The 12,310-nt window shown below is 41.0% G+C and overlaps 1 long non-coding RNA gene across 1 annotated transcript in view; it reads left to right on the top strand.

The window, feature by feature from the left end:
* Positions 1–11,846, top strand: part of LOC118967891 (uncharacterized) — a 36,352-nt gene extending 24,506 nt beyond the window's left edge. Inside the window, exon 3 of the long non-coding RNA XR_012124189.1 lies at positions 11,784–11,846. This is a non-coding gene — a long non-coding RNA (uncharacterized lncRNA). The remainder of the gene's footprint in view (positions 1–11,783) is intronic.
* The last annotated feature ends 464 nt before the right edge of the window (positions 11,847–12,310 follow it).

The following is a 12,310-nucleotide window of genomic DNA, read 5'->3' as shown; positions in this document are numbered from 1 at the left end:
CAAGACACTACTTCAGGGAAGCTCGGCTAAGTGGGGCCTGAAGGGGGGACAGTCAGGTGAAGAAGATGGTCCAGGAACAATACCTTGTGGCTGTTCCAGATAAGGGAGTAGGAGGCCACCACTGCAGGTGCCGTAACGTCAGCATCTCATAGTGACCCTATTGGGTCCTTCTGTGTAAGCTCTTGCTAAATACTACTCCTGCAGTGTGGTCTGATATTTTATTTACTAATGTGCTAGCAGTAGTATATACTTGGAAGACTGCCATAATGCAGTCAAGACTCATCTCCCAACAGCCTTTCCAAGCCTAGTAATGTTCAAATTCTAATATTACTGTGGCTGCCTGGTTACCTGCAAGCTAGTGAGGTCTGGGGGTAGTCCGGTTACTCAGCAAGTATGTAAAGTGTTTTTTGTCTTGTTATTTTACAATTCAAGCCATGACCCCTGACCTTTTGCAGTCTGTGCATCCCTGATACCTCAGTGAAATACAGCTAGCTGGGGTCACCTCCCTGTGCCTCAGCCACATGCTCGCGTTTGGTGACACGACCCCTCTGCTCTGTGAGCCGCAGGGCCCAGCTGCTGCTCTCAGTGTGTCTTCATCGCCGTTCAGTGCCTTCCACCCTCTTCCGTCTAATGGTGAGCAGGCAACCACAGGTCGGTACAGAGGTTGTACTTTGGGCATAAAAAACATGGTTTCTTTGTTTTTTGTTTCAAGTTCTCAGTTTATTTTTGAAGAGTGAGATTGACTTTCTGTTTTTCATGCAGTATGACATTGAGGGTTTGGCAAGGTTTTTGGTCTGGGAAATCCACAGCTGACAAGGAAAAGTTTATCACACCTGATGTGAGTTGTGGTCATTGAAGGTCTAGACCCAGGCAGGGAGGGGAGCCCAGGTGATGCCAGGTGAGACCAAAGGCACTCAGGAATCAGGGCTAGGACTGGAGACCCTCTGGAAGGCAGGCATAGCCAAGCAAATGGGAAGGCCCCCAGACTCCCAGAAACTCCCTTAGAGGGTGAGACAGGGTGTGACAGTGAAGGGAACATGGTTGGGCACCATTCTGCAAAATAAGGTCTACTGGTCTAGTCACCTGAACATGCTTTACCTTGTACTGACCTCTGATAAATAACTGACCTTCCCACCTCTGTTATGCCCCTGTTTTCTGTGATGTCTGATACCTGCAGGTGCCTGGTTTCTGCTAGCTTGCCTCAATTTCTCACTTTCTAAAGTGATGTGACCTCTTATGCACAAGTAAAGGACTAACAACAATGGTTCAAAGGGAAATTGCTCAAACTGAGCCTAGCTGACGTTCAGCAGGCACACAGCAGTCTGGCATATCATTTGTTAAACATTTTGATCATCAACCTGGAAGAGCAGTGACCCTTGAATCATGCTCAACCCAGGGGGCTGCTGGCACTGTGAGGCCAGTTCACTCATGCCACACCTGAGGTGTCTTCAGGACCACCCTCATCGTCCATGTTATTTCACCTGCTATATTCTTTCTCTTTCTTCCCCCACCTCCACGCCCCACCTTCCTTGCCTATACTTTGAATACAAAGTGAATTTAAAAAACTTTTTATCTGTTTCAAATGCATTTCATTGATGCAGTCAAGAATAAAGATTCATTGATCTTTATTCTCATGTGTGTCTTGCTCTGGGCTTTCTGGATGGTGCTAATCCTGGGGTCTGCTAAGACCCCTGACTTCTTTCTACTCACCCACACACATCAGTCCTGTTAACACCAACACATGACACCCTGTTATTGAAACAATGCTGGTAGCAACATCCTCAGGCTTTTTCATTCTGTAACATTTAGGCCCAGCCAAGAAATCCTATCTCCCAGTCACCAAAACAGCAGATGTTTCAGACCCTCTCATGAACACTGTGTTTTATCATCCATCACTAATACATTTTGGTTACAAGTAGGGTTGTCAGATTTAGCAAATAAAAATACAAGACATTTAGTTAAATATCAGTACCAGATGAACAATAAATAATTTTTTGGTGTAAGTTATGTTCCATGCTTATAATAAAATGTTTTCTACGTTCATCTGAATTTCAAGTTTAAGTGGATGTCCTACATTTTATCTGGCAACTCTACTTATGGGTCATACCACAACAATAGCCAACTGGAACTTACTGACTTAGCTGAGAGGTCTAGAGGCTGCACTGGCTTCAGCCTGACCCTAGGGCCTAAATGATGTCACCCAGAATACGACTTGCCCTTTTCCTTCCATTCAAATCAGCCTCTTCTAGGTTGCCTAGATTCTCAGTTAAGGGTCTGTCCTTGTGGTTGCACTATAGCTATGATCTTTCAGCCTCATTTTCTTAACATCCTGAGCTGGCAAACAGAGAAAAGTTTTTTTCCTAAGGCTTTCCCCAAACTTTTAAGATTCATTCCAATTAGATAAACTTAAGTCACGTGTCCACTACTAACTCAATCTTTGTGGCCAAAGAAATGAGATACACTGATTGGCTCGGGCTGGGGCCAGTTGCTCACCTTGGAGTTGGAGCATCACATTCACTGAGAGAGGGCTGCAGGGGGACCTACGAACTGTTGTCAAAGAAGGGGAAATGGATGCCGGGAAGGTAAGCCATATGTATTCTCCACTCACATCACATTAGAGCAGTGCTCTTTGTCTTCTGCTGCAGCTCTCGGAGGCTTAAAGAGAGGGCATGTGGAGAGCAGGACTCCCCCTTTCCAACAGTGGTGCCATGCAACTGCTGTCATCAGCTGCTCTCAAAAGTTGTGCAGCTTCACTGTCCTGCCCTCTTTCCCAGCTGTTCCCTGATTTGCCTTGTTTGAGGCAACGCATGAGACGACTTAAGATCATTATGAACCAAATGCTTGTGTTCCCCCAAATTCATATGTTGAAGCCCTGACCCCCATGTGGCTATATTTGGAGATAGACCTTTAAGGAAGTAATGAACGTTAAATGAGGTCATAAGGGTAGGGCCCTAATCTGATAGGATTAATGCCCTTTTAAGAAGGGACACCAGAGAGCTGCCCCTCACCCACATCCACCCCTGCCCCCAGCACACAGCAAGAAAGCCACTATCTACAAGCCAGGGAGAGAACTCTCACCAGAAAACGAATTTTGATTCATTGATCATGGACTTCTAGCCTCTACAAGTATGAGAAAATAATGTCTTGTCTTTAAGCCACCCCACCTGTAGTATTTTGTTATGGCAGCCCAAACAGATTTATACAAAGAATGTGGCTGAATCTCAGAGGTGCAACTTCATTATCACAACTACTACTAATAGAAAAGGTTTTCAGGATGCCAAAGACTTGAGAGATGAGAGACAAAATCTACCAGATGACTTTTCTGTGTATCTGTTTGCAAGGGCTGAATGGCTTAGAATGCTATTAATGCTTAACCTGAATTGTATTCACATTTTAAGAGACTGCCTCAGATTTGTTAAGTATTTTTTTAAAGATACAGTTTAAGAGACTGCTTCTTTTAAAAATCAAATATGGAAGACTAGAAATCACTACAATAAAGATTCTAAGTGCAGAACTAAATAAACCATGAGTGTCTTAATCAGTGTTTTTTTTTTAAATAAAAATTTAAAGACTAAAGGCCTAAGAAATAAGATAGAAATTTATTTCTCTTTGATATAAAAGAGGTCTGGAGGGAGGTAGTTTAGAACTGATGAAGTATCTCCACAAAGTCATCAGGGACCTAGCTTTCCCACTGCTCTTCCATGATTGGCACAATCAACGTCATGATCCTATATGGCTTCTTATGCTCCAGCCATCATATCTGCATATAGCCAACAGGAAGGAGGAAAGGGCAAAGAGCATGCTTCTGGCCTTTAAAGACATCTCCTTAAATTTATACATGACACCTTCCCTTACATCCCAGTGGCCAGAACTTAATCACATGTCCACATCTATTAACAAAGGAATAAGGAAATGCAATCTTTATTCCAAGTAGTTTTTTGCCTAACTGAAAACTGAGGGTTCTATTAGTAAGAAAGAGAGAATGGACATTAGGGACAAATAAAAATTTTAGAGCTACAGACAATTGGAAAACTTCATATCATAATGATCATGAGATTCTGGAATCCTTGAACAAACATGAACTAAATAAATATTAAATCCTAAATAATTTATAATATTACAAGCTTTCTTCCTATCTTTCCTATATCATTTTATAAGTTATGTCTACTATTTTATATCAGTGTCTACTTGTTACTTGAGTGGTTGTAATTAATGTTACTTCATGTAAGTATTGCCATATTTGGTTAATTCACATATTTGCAGTTTCAATATCCATTTAATGTTCTATCATATTAACATAGTTTTAAAACAAGGGAGGATAAGTAGAACAAGAGTGATAAAATGTTGATAGTTGTTGAATTTGGTTGATATTATAGGATGTTCATTATTCTATTATCTCAACTTCTCTGCATGTTTGAAAATGCTCATCACAAAAAAATGTTATTGTATATATCATAGTTTCCTTAGGGAAGGTAAATGTTTAAAGAAGAGAATAGACTGTGTAATTTTCTTTTTGTAGTCAAAATACTTAGAGAATAGAGGGAAGATAGTGAAGAACCCTCTTGCGATTTCTTTCATCTCCCCTCTAAGCTTAAACAGGTTTTATTCGGAAGGTTGATCTCAGTCTAAAAAAGCTTACAGGACTCTTTTGTTCAAGACAGTAATGCTGTATTTTATTTTAAGAGGACTGGACTCAGCAGAGGACTACAATCTTTCCTAAAGTTTTCCTTGTCATAAAAAACATCTATAGTTATAGAGAAGCACTGTACCTGATTCATCCTTCCCCCTAACGTGGAGAACGTGTTCTGAGCCCTTCTAGGGATACTGAGACGAGTAATATGCTGTCGCTGCCCTTAAGCAGCTTGTATTCTGCTGCAAGAAACAGACACATAAACAGATATAAAATAATGTACTAAGTGTACTGACAAAGCTGTACACAACATATCATGTCAATACAGAGCATAGTCATGAAAGATGGTTCATTTGGAAGTGTTGCCTCCATTGAAAGAAACAGAATACAAAGTGGAGTTATATAGTTGAACATATGCTATGAACCCAGGAACATAAACTACAAAGATGCTTTTAAAATGAATGGAATTTGCAAGCCTTAATATATTCCACATATTTTAAATGGTAATATACCACAAATTCCTTAGTGCAATTGGAAGAAATGTGGTATTTAATGAGGAGAGGCCTTTAATTAAGTCACTGAAAAAATAAGTTATTATGAATTATTCTGGAATTCACAGGAAATAATTTTTTCAGATATGACTTATTTAAATTGTTAAATGAGTCTTTTTGGATCTAGTGGTTGGTGTAATGGCTGGGACAGGAAATGTTTGTGAATGAATGAGTAGATGCCAGTAAGAACATGTGGATTCCAGTGTTGGCTTTGTCACAATGGAGCCTAAGTGCCTTAGGTAGGTCAGTTAGCCTGCCTGGCAATTTATTTTTTAAAACAGTAGAATTAAGGGGTGAAGTTGGTGGAGGAGGGTCAAACTTATTTAGCCATATCCTGCTTTGTTCCAATGAAGTATTACTTGGAAGAATTACTTAGAAGATGGCGCCAGTTGGAGGTGCATGTCTGCATGCTGTGTGTTTGTGTCACATGCTGTGTGGCAGGGCCGTATTTTGGGTCCTTCCCATGTCCCCCCACCACCACTTGGTGATCCCAGAGTCACCTCCTCCCAAGAGTAGAGTTCCTAATACCTACTGAGCTGGAGGATCTCTGAGGGCATTTCTAACATTGGATGATCCTATTACAAACCATTTGCCCATAGAATACTGGGTAAGGAAAGATCAAAGAAAACTTAAGCCCATCTATGGAAAGAGAAGTTGGAAAAGTCGGACATTTTGAACTGATCAAACTTGTTAGCATGTCTGAGAAGCTAGGAACCATAGAAGGGCAGCTCTTTATTCTGATTCACTGTCAGATTAGATTCTTAAATGGAGAGAATATAAATTAGCTTAGGCAAAAAGTCAGGCCTTCCAGAAGAATCCAAGGGGCAATATCACCAGCACAGAGAGTTGGCTTTTCTCAGTCTCCTCTGTCTAATGCTCTCAGCCAAAATATCACGTGGAACTCCGGGCCTAAGAAAGCAATGCCTGTTAATACTAACACAGCCCACCCTGCTAATAACAGATGCAGTTATAAAGGGCACTGAGTGAACCAAAGCAAGTTTCCCCAACTCTAAACCTCAAAGACATTTTCCATCATCTGTAAAGACTGAAATGCTAGTTCAGAGAAGGTGCTTTTCTTTGCGTCTTTGTGGACATTCCTTTGAGCCCTAGTTGGGAAAGGAGACCCTGAGGTCTACTGGAAAATACCTGGAGGAGATGGCAGGACAGCTGAGAATTCCTCTTCCTTACTTGTAAGAACTGCTTTGGGGCTGGTACTACAAAGGCCTTTTCGTTTATTCACAGCATCCCTGGGATAACATTAAGTACACAGTTTTCAGAGAAAGGCTCCAGAAAAGTTGAGTATTGCTGAGCTGAGACTTAACAGTCTTATGACTCATGACTTGACCAAAACCACCTCCAAGATGCTCAGCCATGAACTTCATCTTGTATTAATGCAAAACCACATACCATCTGGAATAACCTTGAGGAACTCATGCAGTAAGAGACTGGACCCCAAAACCTTACCCTCCCAAAGCCAAGCTACCCACAATTGATCACTTTGTCAACCCTGATGGTTTTTCCTGGAAGGGATTGAGAAATAATTACATGAGCACTGCTTACTAAGTAAGCAGAGGAGGCCAGCCTTAAGCTTTTGGCTTCCAGTTTTGCACTTTATAAACTAGTTCAGCCACTTCTTTGTACAAATTAACTTCTGTAGACTGTGGGGAGGAACTGTTGTCAACAGTGTGCATTTTATAGACAAGTTCCAAACTACATAACATTTCATTTTTCTCAATACAGCCCTCTGTGCTGAAAGACAAAATGTGGCTCTCTGAAGAGCACTATAGCCTTCATTGGAGCACCTGGCAGGAAGAAATCTGATTTTCCAGTGGATCAATATTAGCTAAAATGTTTGTCATTATACATTTCCTGGAGTTCTCTATGCTTTGTTGGGTCAGCTCTTGTCCTTTCTGGCAGTAATCTGAAATCATTTTTAGAGAGTTAAGTTACGCCATACCTGTGAAGTCACCCAGAAAGCTTTTGTTTGGACTGAAATTAAAGCCCTTGACTGGACGCTTAAGTTTTTCCTTCTCTTTGTCCAGACTTCTAAGGATGAAGCACTCCAGCTAGTGCTGTACCACATCTATATTATGTCTACTACAGATCTCTTAAATCTCCTAAAAACTCTCTTCCAGGAAAAACAGTCAGGGTTGACAAAGCTTTAGGCACCCAGAGTAGCATCCTTTAAATATTGTGTGGTCTGGCTATAAGGCAATGCCTACAGTGTGGTCCACATTTGGTTATAACATACAGCTAAAACTGGAGGGAGGTTCCCCAAAGGATGTCTTTCTTAGGATGGTGAAAATCTGGATGATGGTTTCTCTTCCTTCATTTTCTGTATTTTCTAAAATATCTGCAATGAACAGAATACTCTTATAGTAGGAAAAAAATGAGTGTGCATGTGTGAATGTGATGTGGCTATGCCATCACCAATGTAGACTTTGCTCTCTAGGGACCTCAGCCTCCCAAACCTAGACTGTTTATTGAATTTCCTAGAAAAATTTCCCAGCCTCTATCTTCCAGTTACTCAGAAAAATTTATCAACCCTTCACTTCACTTCCATTATGGAGACAACTTAGGAAACACTGGCAAAATTTTCAAGCACTTCCACTAATTAGGATAGAACCAACAGAAAATGATGGGAGCCCAAATGAACAACTTAATCTTTTAAAAAAATTTATGCTTATAAATGTTTGTGCTTAACTGATTATAAAACATGCTTCTTATCAAATAGATGTCTGTTGCTGGAACTTTGGTATATTTCTCTTCTTCCACTGAGCTGATACTAAAAATTGCCTAGGACTGTGACTCCAGGATGCAGCGCCTGTGAGATTTCTTTTTGGACAGGACCTTAAATGTCACTCTTTCTTGGCACATCAGGAGGACAGGAATGGGGCTGCATGACTATGTATTCCTGCATAGTTCTCTTCAACTAAAAGGAAAAAAATTATCTGTGTAAAGCTATCCAAACAACTCTGATGTTGTGCCTAGATTCTAGTTGTGCAAAGATCAGTAAGATGGTTTTGAGATGAAATATGAACAAATAATAAGAATACAACACACAGAGTACCTCAAGAGCTATAAGCTAAAACTGCAGCCGACAGCGATGCAGCACTTGTTAAGAGCACTGAGTCCTGGAATCATCCAGGGCAGGTTTGAACCCAGTTCTGCCATTTACTTGCTATGTGATGGTGAAAAAAATTGCTAAAGCTTTCTGAGTGACAAGGGCTCACCTGCCTTTCTCAGGGAGCTTGGAAGAGAATGACTTGGGGTAATGCCAATAAAGCCTTTAGCTGAGTGTGCAGCACACAGTGAGCATTCCTGAGGTCCTGGGGCAGGACCGCCAGGCTCTGCCCCCTTCCTGCAGCTTCTTCCACTAGCTTCTTCATCACAGGTCCCCACACTGGCACCAACTCCAGTCCCCAAGGATGAGAACTTGCAAGCGAAGAGGAGGCTCTCACCCAAACAGGTTAGCCGAAGGATGAAGTGGATGCATCATAGAACTTCAACGTGCTTCCCCAGCTGTGCTCAGCCTGGGTGGGAGACAGAGGCAGAGGCAGATGGGAATATAGTTGTGCACATGACTAGCCCACTGTGGGTTCAGGAATGGACACTCGGTCCCCGCCTGGCTTTTGCCTCTGTTGCAGACTTTACAAGAGCAGGTAATACCACTGTTGAGTGATACAGCAAACACCGGCATGGCATTAATAATGCCAATTTAACCCTTTTGTTAACCAACATCATGCCACCTGGGCTCTGCACACACTATCACCTTATTTGTGCAGATGAAAGAGTATGGGAGAATTGATATTTTGTGTGTGTGTTCTGTGCACTGGACACTGTGTGACACCTTCCCACAGTGTCCCATGGAATTGACACAACCATCTGGGAGCTTTGTGGGTACGGTACTATTGCCCTCAGCCTAAAGGGGGGGGCACTGAGGGTGCTGATAGGAAGAAACTTGCCCCAGCCCACACAGTTAGCAGTGTCTGAAATGGGGCTAAAACCTGATCTAACTACAGCCATAGACTATTTTCCCAACACTTACACAGTAATTTGAATGATCCAGAATAGTGCCAAGAACCAGCAGGTCCTTTAAGAGGCATCTGAAGTACACAGCATTGACTCTGTGTACTAAAGAGAGTATATTTTATTTATAGGCAATCTTCCAGGGCCTCAGGGGATCTTTTTTTTTTTGCCTGCATAAAGCAGGAGAAAGATTGAGTTTCTTCCAAGATATAAGTAAATCTCATTGACTCCCAGTGATGCTTCCTAATGAAAACAGTTGAGTTCAGATATATTTGTTGGACCGCTAAGAACCTATGTTGTCTTGCTTTCTCCCACACCCCAGCCCAACATGTTGTCAGGCATCAGAATCTTATCCAGAGAGAGAATAGTTTTTGAACTCAAGCTCTAAGGATACAAGAGAAAAGGTTTATCTTGATTCTCAACTCTAAAAGCAAAGAAATAGGTTTGTGAACTCAAGTATTAGGATGATCAGACTAGCTCAGATTTACATTTAAATGGGATTTGTGCATGAAGTCTAAGTCTAGGTAATAACTGACTGGGGAAAAGTTATTTGAAAAATCTGCAAAAGTGACTTAAAAGTATAAATGCATTATTTTCCACTACTAAAAGAATTTAAGGCAATTCATTGAGGGTATGAGATCAGTGACACATGAAGGATTTTTAAAAATGTAAATCTCATACTTACTTTATCTTTCTTTACTATCACAGAGCTCTGTGTTGCTCTTGTTCACCTCTTATTTATTGACCAACAATCAGATGATCATTAAGAGTTTTGCTAGATTCTTCAAGGGAAATACTTTTTAAAGCATTTGAAGCAATGGAGTCATTCCCAATATTATCCACTAGGGCATTTCGGAGAAAATGGGTTTTAGACTTTAAAAACTCCAGCCCCATCCTAATGTTGAGGAGAAAGCACAGGGCAATAAGGCTTCAAGGGCCAACAGTGAGTTAGGGTAATGGTCAGAACAGCACAGCCTGGATAAACCAAGACTTTAGGGACTTAAAAGTCTTCAAAAAGCTGTCATTCAGAGTCAGTGTTTTTAATGTGTTCTCATCTGAATGTAAATAGGGAAAAACATTTTTTTCAAAATCATAGGTTAAGTTTTAATAACTTAGGCAGCTAGCAAAGAGACTTTATTAGATTCAAAATTGGCATTAATCAGAATTTTCCATTAGAGTCACTCTCTTTTCTCTGCAACACTTAAAGTGCTTAGGCATTGACCAGTTGTTATGAAGACTCTGAGTTTGTTATTAATTTATATAAATTTTGGGCTGTGGGATTATTTTCACAATATAACTTTAGAAGTTTAGAGTTACCTGATAAAGATTCAGCCTTGCCAAATTGGCATTCTTGTTTCAGTCCCTCTCCCTACCCGCCCCCACCTCCCAGGGGTTCTTTATTAGGATAATTTGCTGTACTGACATTTTATGAGAGAGGAAGTTTTCACAAGGTATAATTTTGGAAACAGGTAGGTATAACCAGATGTTGTGCTGTCTTTTGAGTTCCGAAGTCCCTTCTTGCTTTAACTCCAACTTGATTCTAGTCATTGTTAAGTAACCCTGAAATAAGTGCCAGAAGTTTTTTAAGTGTTTCGTAAGTCATAGACACAAATGCCAAATCTCCGAAACAAAATTATGATAGAAGGGCAGGCACAGAAAAACAACAACAATAAGGGATCCAAGACAATGTGGCTGTAGCAGATTTTTCTGAACCCTTTCTTTGTAAGAAGAGGTGGGGGAATCAGGAAAGGGAGTCCCATTTTTTACTATAATGTATTCTTTGTCCATAATGATGTCCCTGTGGCAAGGAATCTGAATGGACCCATCCACACACTCTGGTCCTATATCTTTTGTGGCTAAGGGATATGTTTCAGCAAGATGACTGAAACCAGGATGGACAAGGGGAAGGGGAAGGTAAAGGAGCTGAGTCTGATGCCCAAAACAGGAACACAGGAGGTACACATCTTCTTGACCTTGGCCATTTGATTTAAAAAGAGGCACTTAGGCCAGAATAACTGCTAGTCCTTGGTGTCCCTGCTCTGGCCAAGAGACCTTGTGACATTATTTGGTCTATAGATAATGTGAGAGAAAAGGACATGCTCCTTGAGAAAGCATCTGGTTTTTATGTCCTGAAAAGACCTGCAAATTTGCATTTTGTAGTCATGTGGGCACGGATGAAGGGCAGAAAGAATTAGAAGGGCAAGAGAGCACAAAGTCTTGGGCCAAATGGCATGGGTTCAAGCGCCAACTGCCACTGAAGGCTGTCTAGCCTTGAGCAAGAGTCTTTAACCTTCTTGTGCCCTGGTTTCTTTATCTATAAAATGGGGGATCATAATATTACCTGCGTCACAGAGTTCTTGCAAAGATTAAATAAAGTGATACATGTAAAGCACTAAGTTATTATGTGTGAGTTACTATTTATTCAATACCCAATAGGCCAATAGGCACCAGACCCCATTTTAGGTGCTTCTGTATAATATTTTATTTACCTTGTAACAAAATTATGTCATTATATAAATATTACAAGCATTATACCAATTTAGAAGGCAAGTAACATTATTTCCATTTTACAGATAAAGACATTGAAGCTCAGAAACGTTAAGAAAATTGCTCAAGTGTACACAGGTAAGTGGCCCAACTATAAGGTGTCACATCCAGGTATGTCTCCTTCAGCATTATATCAAACACCATTGGTGCCCTCAGCCCACATTAGCTGCTATTTGGTACATTCCTACATTATAGGCTAGACTATTACATTTCCAATCGGTTATCTTGATTAGAAACGTATTATTTTCTCCATCATCATTTGTCTAACTCTTAAAATAGCACTGAATTAATGTGTTTGACACCTGAAATTGAGTCACCCTGGACCTTGGGAGGAAGCCCTGTGTGTCATGGATTTTGGTGCAGTTGTTGGGAAAGAAAACAGTTGCTCCTTCCTTCCCTTCCTCCCTTACAAGACAGGAACGGCCAGCAAACATACAGCTGCCTCTCAACAAAGTGACAAAGCTCAGGGCAGCCTTTTTTCCTGAGGTGGGGAGCATCTGCTAGCATAGCTACCAGGCAGTTATTCTTATAAGGGCTCTCCTTTGGTGGCCTG

This window comes from Manis javanica, chromosome 2 (assembly GCF_040802235.1).
Source record: "Manis javanica isolate MJ-LG chromosome 2, MJ_LKY, whole genome shotgun sequence".
Lineage (NCBI taxonomy): Eukaryota > Metazoa > Chordata > Mammalia > Pholidota > Manidae > Manis > Manis javanica.
This window is presented reverse-complemented; position numbering and strand designations above follow the sequence as displayed.